Source organism: Helianthus annuus, chromosome 4 (assembly GCF_002127325.2).
Source record: "Helianthus annuus cultivar XRQ/B chromosome 4, HanXRQr2.0-SUNRISE, whole genome shotgun sequence".
NCBI classification, from domain to species: Eukaryota; Viridiplantae; Streptophyta; class Magnoliopsida; order Asterales; family Asteraceae; genus Helianthus; species Helianthus annuus.
In genome coordinates, this window is record NC_035436.2 from 44,947,759 (window position 1) to 44,955,033 (window position 7,275).

At 38.7% G+C, this 7,275-nt stretch overlaps 1 non-coding gene across 1 annotated transcript; it reads left to right on the plus strand.

The window, feature by feature from the left end:
• The first annotated feature begins 3,668 nt into the window (after positions 1-3,668).
• Positions 3,669-3,775, plus strand: LOC118491926. Its single transcript, XR_004892371.1, has one exon. It is a non-coding gene; the product is annotated as a small nucleolar RNA R71 (small nucleolar RNA).
• Positions 3,776-7,275: the final 3,500 nt, after the last annotated feature.

The following is a 7,275-nucleotide window of genomic DNA, read 5'->3' on the forward strand; positions in this document are numbered from 1 at the left end:
CTCACAAATGGAATGGGTAGAAGAGAAGGTTTTTGGGCTTGTCATAGAGTGTTAGGATTCCAAGATTTTTATTAGGTTTTATTTTTATTTTATTTACAATCCTATTCGTCATGTTTTATTTAGAACATTACATAAAACAAATTACTTATTAGGGCATAACATGCCTCTTTAAAATTCCATTTATATACAAGTTCACATACCTCACGGGGAATCACTCAACACTCGGCCGAAGATTTATTTTTGTGAAACACTCAAGAGCGGCATGGAACTTACTTCTACCATAAGTTTGCCAAGGAATCAATCCTCCTCCTTTTTAACTATATACCTTTGTAAATATCAAGAAGACTTTTGGGGGAAGGGTTAGGCTTGGGTTAAAGGTAGGTGGTTGGGTTAGTGGTTAGTAGAAAAGGGCGAAAAGCGTAAAAAGCGTCGGTTTTCGTAAGACCTTTTTTTGTAACTTTTTATTTTAATGAAGCAACTCTTCAAACAAAGTTCTTTTTGATGAACTTGTTTGTTTTATTGCTAACTTCATTTTTCTTTTCTTCTCTATAATTTTTTTTTTTTGATAAGGAAGTCACAAGAAAGTCGAGCTTTGTTACTAAAATAAAGGGTTTAAAATGAAAAAGGGTTTTGGTGGGTAAAAAGGGTGTTTGTTTTGGGTTAAGAAATGAAAAGGTTTAGGCTCAAAGGGGTTAACTAGGGGGATTTTGGGTAGGTGGTAAAAAAAAATAATGGTGTTGAAATAAAAAGGGTTAGTCATAATGCCTCCATCATTTACTTACTTGGGTTTAAGTTGGTAAGGACCGGGAATGTATCGTCATGGCAAGTTCTAGAGTCGTAAGAAACCAAGCGGCTATTCACACAAGAAACGAAAAATGAGCATTTAGTTTAAAGATGTGTATTTTTATGCTCAATAAAGGTTCAAAACTCACTTTTTGTGGGAATGAGTTTTTATGTGATCAAGTATATATAATCAAATTTTAACTAGATTTGTCATGCCGTTTCATAATTTTCTTATGTTGGTTCTTTTTATCACGACGCTAACGGTTGTAAATTTGTAAAAATATAACCTTTTTAGAACTTGTAATTCCCAAATTAAACCAAGATAAGTAAAAAAATGAAAAGTTTTTTGAAAAAATTTGGGGTGTTTAGCGGTTCCAATAGAGTTTTGTGTAAGGCTTGTAATTAGGACTTGCAAAATTCAAGGTTTTAGCATCCCCCCCCCCACACACACACACACTTAAATTACACATGTCCTCAATGTGTCCCAAAAATAAGTTTTAGGTTGATTGAATGTGTAAAAAGTGTGTTAAAAACAAGTTTTTATATTACTAGGCAGCTGGACACGGGCCCGTGGTGTCCGGGCATGGCCCCGTGTTCTGGTTGCTAGTAACAGAAATCATTAAAAAGAAACAGAAGCCTGGGCACGGGGGCATGTTCAGCGAACACGCCCCGTGTCCAGTTACCTGAACTCAAACTACTTAGCCGAGGGTTACCGGCCCGTGCCGAACTTGCTGTAATGAAGAAAATTTTGCGGGAGGCTCTGTTTTTATGCATGGGGTGTTGGTTTAAGTTTCCCTTGGTATCCTTCACCATCCCGAATCTGTTTTATTCCTGAAAATTAAAACTAAACTAGAAAACATAAAAATTAATCTAAACTAAACTTAGAATAGTTCCGCGAAATGCCTCCATGGTGCGCCACGTTTATAAGGGTCCTTGGCTAGACCCAAAGCCAGTCATATGTTACCCAAGTGGGATGTTTTGCATCCCATGTTGCACCGTCGGAGAGCATCATCCAAACTTGAGTCTATGACTTTCATGTAGTTGACCGGGTCATCGTCTTCTACTCTCTTACCAACTCCGAACTTCATTTCCTTGTCCCCAACCCTCAATGTTAGTGTTCCACCATTCATATCTACCACTGCGTGGGCCGTAGCTAGGAATGGCCTCCCTAAGATGAGTGGTACTTCGGTATCTTCCTCCATATCTAGTATGACGAAGTCGGCTGAGAAGACAAATTCGCCGACTTTAACCAATAGATTTTCAGCGACACCTTGTGGATATTTGACGGACCTATCGGCGAGTTGTATGCTCTTTTTGTAGGGCTTGTTTTCCCTAGGCCGAGTCGGTCGAACATTGATGCGGGCATGAAGTTGATGCTAGCCCCGAGGTCGGCTAGTGCATTGAGAATGGGAGATTCCCCAATCGAACAAAGGATTGTGAAGCTTCCAGGATCGATCTTCTTTTGTGGGAGTTTGTTGAGTAGCAAGGCGGAGCATTCCTCGCTTAAATTAACTAATTGCAATGATTCAATTTTCCTTTTGTGAGTAAGGAAGTCCCTCATAAATTTTAAATATTTAGGCATTTGGGTTAGGACTTCAACAAATGGAATATTAATATGCAATTGTTTTAGTAAATTTACGAACTTTGTGAATTGCTCATCGGTCTTTTGGCGAATTAACCGACCGGGGTATGGAACCGGAGGATTCTTGGCGGGCTCTTGATTTGGTGGAGGAGCCGTCTCTTGTTGGGGCGTCGGTGGAGTTGCGGTTTGGCTAGATCGGCTCTTTTCAGTTGGAGGTAACGGAGCCTCCTCGGGATCCACGGTGCGGTTTCTCAATGTAATGAGATGTACTTGCGCCTTTGGGTTGGGTTCGGTATTGCTTGGTAACGCGCCTTGTGGTCTCTCGGAGATATTTTGAGCTAGTTGATTTATTTGTTTTTCAATGTTTTGAATACTAGCTTGTTGATTTCTAAAATTCGATTCCAGTTGTTGAAATCGATCTGAGTTTTTCTTTTCGGTGTCGGAGATGAGGCGAGATATGGTATCTTCAGGCCTTTCTCGTCCCCCTTGTTGTTGAGAGAAATTTTGTGACTCGTTTCTTGGTTGTTGAAAGTTTGTTCGTTGGTTTAGATTTTGTTGGTTACTACTATTGCCGGGTTCTCTCCAACCAAGGTTAGGGTGGTTACGCCATCCTTGGTTGTAGGTACCCGTTGGAGAACCCGACGGCCTAGGTCTATTATCAATGTAGTTTACCGATTCTGTTTGATTATCCATTTCTTTCATACAACTCCAATTTTCATGTGGCCCACCACACCCCTCGCAAGCCATAACCGAAGCCGTTTTTGCCATTTCTAACTTTTTGATTATTGAAGAAAGGGCTTCGATTTGGGCTTGCAAGGAAGTGCTTTCATCAACCTTATGGGCGCCCGGGGCAATAGATTTCGTGCCTCGGGGAGTGTGCCATTGAAAACTGGTTTGAGCAATTTCCTCAATTTGATTATAAATTTAATTTGGGCGGCGATTACCTAAAAGTCCCCCGGAGCTAGAGTCAAGTGTCTGTCTTATGTGTGGCAACAACCCAAGGCCGGCTCAAGGGGGAGTGTAATAAAGCAAGAGCTTTAGGCCTCCATTTTCCTAGGGCCTCAAGTTCTAAGAAAATATATTATATTTTGGTAATTTTGGCTTTGAAATTGTTAACATTGAGGTTTATGATCTATAATTATGCGTATACAAAGATGATATATGAATAATAGATTCATAGCAATTTTTTCGTTTACAAAAAGGGCCCCAATTTTGCTATCCGCTTTGGGCCTAGAAAAAATTAAAAAATTTTGAGCCGGCGAACAACCCATTATAGAAAGTGGATACTTGTTGCCATACCGCAAGACCATGATGAGGACACCTTCTTAGTAGCTCCTTAAACCTTTCCCAAGTTTCATATAAGGATTCCCCGTCCTCTTATGAATATGTGTTAATTTCAGTCATTAATTTAGCCGTTTTAGCATGAGGGAAATACTTAAATAAAAACTTTTGGGCTAGTTCATCCCAGGTGTTTACCGAGCCAACTGGGAGGGTATTAAGCCAAGCCTTAGCTCAGTATTTTAGTGAAAATGGAAACATTCGAAGGCGGATGTGTAGGATCGTTTGGTGACCCGAACGAGTCGTTCAGAGGTTGTCTCTTGCGTTTCAGATGCGGAATAATAAGAAATGCAAGTAGATATAGCTTGTTCTTCCTCCTAACTGCTTGTTTTATTGATTTGAAACGTTTTACAGCTCAATCTTCACACCGGCAGAGCTTCGGCGTGGAATTCGATAACCACTCTACTGAACCGCTCATGACTACACCTATATATAGGCAGTTGGGTCTGCTTATGTGTCACATGACCATAAGAGCGGACCAGTCAAGTCCACATAAGCGGACCAGCCTGACAAATAAGCGAACCTAGCAACTCAAGACCCTATAAGCGAACCTCACTCATAAAACCTATACAGACTCCAGTTTTCTCGTATTACGTGCCCTATGCTATACAATACGATGTAAGACCTGATCCTAGACACCTAGACGAAATCAACAGATGTAGTGCACCAACAGACTCCCCCTCAGATGTTGATGGAGTCGACTATCAAGCACCATCTCCGTGTCTTCACATCTTTTGTCTTGATCAGTCTCAGGGCTTTCTCCATATTAATCTTCAGACTCCCCCTCTCGATTTACTGGTATTCTGTTGTTCTTCAGTAACATCTTCAGGATCGTTGTCTGGCTTTAACACACTCTAATTCTCTTGATCAGATCTCTTGATTCCTTAAGTTCATCAGCATCAACGGTAGACGTGATCTATCAGGATCAGAATCTGACTCTACTCATTCTTTCAGAATTGATTTCCAGGATTGAAACTTGGCTCTCTTCCATCAAAGATCTTCAGGAATCGAAACCTCGCTACCTGCACAATCTCAACCCTGAAATAAATTTTCTTTCACAAACATTTCAAACCACTGTGCATCAAACACTTGACTCCTCTCATATGCATTAAACAAACATATAATCGCATTAACTCAGACTTTCTCTCAAATATCTATGATGAACCACTTGAAGAAGGTTAGATTTAACAAAAACAGTTAAATTTACACAAACACTCCCCCTCAAATGCTGCTCAACATGTTTAGCACTCGGAATTTTGAAAATCAGTTTTCCAACGTCAGATGTCGAAAATCTTTTTGACTTTTTCAAAATTTAGCTAACACACACTAAAATCTTTTTGGTTTTTCTGAGAGATATTACCTGACACTACTAGTAAACAAAAACATATAGAAATGAAATATTTACAAACAAAATTTTTGTGAATTCGTGTAAGAGGATCATATCAGTTTATGAAACCAATCACTAACACCGTTAAGCTTGATTACATTTTAAGCTTTAAACAATTTACCTAGATTGTCAGTATGTTTGTCCACTTAAATTCTCACACAGATTTCAATCGATTCGAGATACGATATTAATATTTTAGAGACTTAAACTTAATTGTGTATCACTCCACTTGAATATACTCCTGTATCCAGATCCCAAATATTCAGTCTTACAGGTGAGTATACCACAGATGATATCTGTAAAGGGGTTATGTGCGAGGGCCGTGAGAGCTCAGGTCGATACTTCCGTATATGCAGGAGATGACGGCTTCGACTTTTGGTGGGTCCCCTTTAGAGGATCTTTTTTACAACAGCAATGACTATCAATTTTATTGTTTAATCAGATTGCTGAGGGCGGCGCTTTTTCAAGCATTTGCAGAAAGTATTATCCGGGGACTAGGTCAGAACTTCCATTCAGCAGAAGTCCCGGGATAATATCCCAGATATCACTGAGTATAAAGACCTAGTATCTCAGAACATGGGACCTTTCAAACAAGATTTCGGGGGTTACCCATATATCCAAGAATAGTTACCCACGAATTAAGCAAGTTTGAATTTAGGTTTATATCTCGTTTCAACTTACTAAATGTGTGAAAATCTACTGACACATCCGCAGTATGATTGTTTATCACATTTTAACTTTACATTTCTTTAGCGTGCTGTGATAGTCCACTGATGTACTATCATTTCCTCTTTTTCGCAACAAAACTCATTTTTGGATTTTATCATGTTTTTGACTTTTTCAAATTTTCAAATGTTTTTTGGATCTTCAGAAATATTTCTTACTCCCCCTAAAATACAAACACATTTCAAAGAAAATTTGAAAAACAACTAGACTCTGACCCAATTGAAACATAAAAAACAAAACAAACTGTACAGAAACTGACAACTGACATCGAATCACATCAAATCGCCATTCACTCAGCATAAACAATCAGAACTCCCCCTATCACAAACCATTTTCTCATTTAGATTTCAAAACACTTAAGTTTGTTTTAATCAAAATGATTGTTCCGGAAAATAAGTTTGGTTTATTTTACCACTTGTAGGTATATCAATACTAAATTCGGGGATGTGGTTCATCATCTTGTCTATCTTTTCCCATGAATAGTAAATCAAGTACAATTTAATGTCCCTGATTTACTATTTGCATCTTAGAACCTTATGTACCACTTGTAAAAAAAAAACAAACATCTCAAAATATAATCACAAATACCACTTGTAAGATCAAGATTACCACTTGTAGGAATGTTACATCTACATCACCATTTTACCAATCAGGATGCCGATTCCTGCTTCGCACTTACCAACCTGGAAGCTCCGGCGTAGTCTTTCATCCTGCAAAACATTCAAACACTATTCAAAATCTTTCAAACAAACTTTTCAAATACTAGAAAGATGCCGATTCCTGATCCACGATATAAACTTGGGATCTCCGGCATAGTCCTTTGACTATCATGGGAAGCAGACTTCCATCCAAGTCTTCTCAGACTTGATGGCTTTCAGCTCTTGAGCAGTCGGGTTGTATGTTGCCTTTTTAGTCGCGTAAAAATCTTTAACCCCCTTTGCTCTCCCACTAAGCATTTTCCCAAATATCTTTTTAACATTCCCGTTGAATGTTTTCTCGACATCAAAATCATTCTTTTCTTTGTAGAACTGATTCGAAATATCAGCTTTTCCAACTTTCTTTTTCACTTCTTCAAACTTCAATGATGGAAACTCCTCATCATTCACTGAAATCTTCTCCTCAACCTGTGACTCTTCTGGCTTTGTGGAACCAGATTCATCGCCGACATTCACTTCACCTTTCTTCGCAACCCACACCTGGTTGTCTTTTCCTTTCTTTTTGTAAAAATTCTTTTCCGAACACTCACCAACCTCAAATTTTGAATTTTCAAAAATTTTAGGTCTATTGGTTGGTGTGTCAACATCAATAACTTTCTCTTTCAACTTCTGAGAACCTTCCTGTTTTGAGTTGGCACTTTTCGAGCAATTCCATGCAATATGACCAGTTTCATTGCATCTACAACAGGTTCTAGTCTCTCTTTGATAACAAATATCAGCTCCATTCATTTTTTTCTCAGCAA